Here is a 2048-nt window from a genome sequence, read left to right on the forward strand (position 1 = left end):
CATTTGCTGGTTTATTATAAAGGATAATAAAACGGATACAGATGAAGAGATGCTGGGGCGAGGTATTGGGAAGCGGAGCAGACCTTCCGTGCCTTCTCTGGGCGCCACCCTCCAGGAACTTCCACGTGTCCAGGTATCCGCAAGCTTTCTGAAGCCTGTCCTTTTCGGTTTTTATCGGCCCTTCATTACATAGTGGTGATTGACAACCATGTAGAAATGTAAGTGGACAAAAAGCGCATGATCTAAACCCAGCAAGGCCTGTCTGTTCACATTCTTCCTGGCCTCCCTGTGCAGCCTTCCCTCCTCCAGGGTATGTGCTGGACCCTGTCTGGAATGAGGGTCTTTTGACCCACAATCAGATTATAGTCCTGCCTTGTACAGGTGAAAGGAGAAGGTCAGAGAGGGAGAGAGATTCTGTCTCCTGAAGCCTAGAGCACCCCTCATTATAACAAAGACTATGGGAGTTATAAGCCAGGAACTGTGGGAAAAAACCGGTATATACAGGCACATGTGATAACACCACAGTAGAATAGAAACAAAAGTCAGTATTTCTTGTGATGTGGTTGATTGAAATTTCTTTTGATCATTGATAGTTTAAGAAACTGTCTTTACCCTCACAACTCATTTTTGGAAATGTCTAAAATTTTTTAAGATCGTTGCTAAATTAAGTTTCTTTTATAAAGGAGCAGTAAGATTTCAGGTTATTTCTACACATTGCTTCGACTCCTGCCAGGGATCTGAAAGGGGATTCTTGTGTGGGGGCCAACGTCTTGGCCCCCTGGAGGTCTGTTAAAAATCCAACTCACAATAAGGCGGATTAATAAGAGAAAGGGCATACAAATTTATTTAACCACGTGCATGGGGAGAAGCACAGAGTGACTGGCCAATATCCCCGTGGGATCCAGAAGCTCATATGCCATCCTGAGGTTATAGAAAGAACAGGGGCTTGGATCCCAGCGAAACAGGATGTGGGAGGGGAGAAGAGGAATTCTATGGAGGGGTAATAAATGATTGCCAGGAAGAATGATTGGATCTGGGAACAGAACTTACCTGTAAATAGTTGTGGTTCGTTTAAATTTAATGATTCTGGAGACAGTCACTGTATTACAAAGGGTCTGTTCAGGTGAGGTCACCTGCTTGGTCTTCCTTTTCCTAATGGATAATGAGATAACAGGGATGGGAGCAAGAACAGCTGCTCTCCTGGGTGGGTCTCTCCTATCTTCCTGCAGATAGGGGAACAGTCGCTTCTAAGGCCTATTGGTCTCTGAGGGTTTTTGATTTAAAATGCTCCTTATACCAGGGAGCCATATTTCAGTGTGAAATTCCTTGTGCTCCTTCTTCCCCTGCGAGGGGGAAGTCCGGGCGATTGAGATTCACGGTGGCAAATTTGCTTCTGAGGCCTTTTGGGGACCCCACATAACGGGGTGAGGCTTTCCTTTTGGACATCCTGTTTTGAGTGGGCCTGTGTTCATCACCGTCCCACAAGACCCTCGGGTCTGGGAACAGCAGAACCGGGCTCGGCTGTGTCTCAAAAGCCCCCTCAGGGCAAAGGTGCTCCAGCTCTTTTGTGGGTTCTCATCGTCCCCTCAATTTGAGTTTCTTTCTTGTCAACACTTGAGCAATGTAACGTAAATTTAAAATAATGTTTTTCCAGAACTTTGAATGGTTTTCCACTGGAGGGCGGGTCTGACGCGCATCTCAGGGAGTCACCGGCTCCGGCCCTCCTTGCTCTTTTCTGTCTGCATTTGCTCCCTGGTGACCCACTCTTGAGTGAAACATCCTTTGGAAGGGATCGCTTCTAGGTTCCCACCTGGACAAGCCTCTCACCCTCTGCGGACCTCAGTGTCTTCACCTGCAGCCTCCTGGCCGGGGAACAGGAGGATTTCCCAGCCCCGGCCTCAACCCCAGGAGCGTCAAGTTCCCCTTCTGTGAGGCCACAGCTCTGCTCACCCACCAGCTTCCTGTACGGACTTCCCCGGCCCCACCCCACACTCGGGGCGTTTCCTTCCCTGACAGGGACAGCCCGCTCCGGACCTGGCGATGCAGAC

The sequence above is a fragment of the Propithecus coquereli genome, unplaced genomic scaffold (assembly GCF_000956105.1).
Source record: "Propithecus coquereli isolate 6110/MARCELLA unplaced genomic scaffold, Pcoq_1.0 Scaffold196, whole genome shotgun sequence".
Taxonomy (NCBI): domain Eukaryota; kingdom Metazoa; phylum Chordata; class Mammalia; order Primates; family Indriidae; genus Propithecus; species Propithecus coquereli.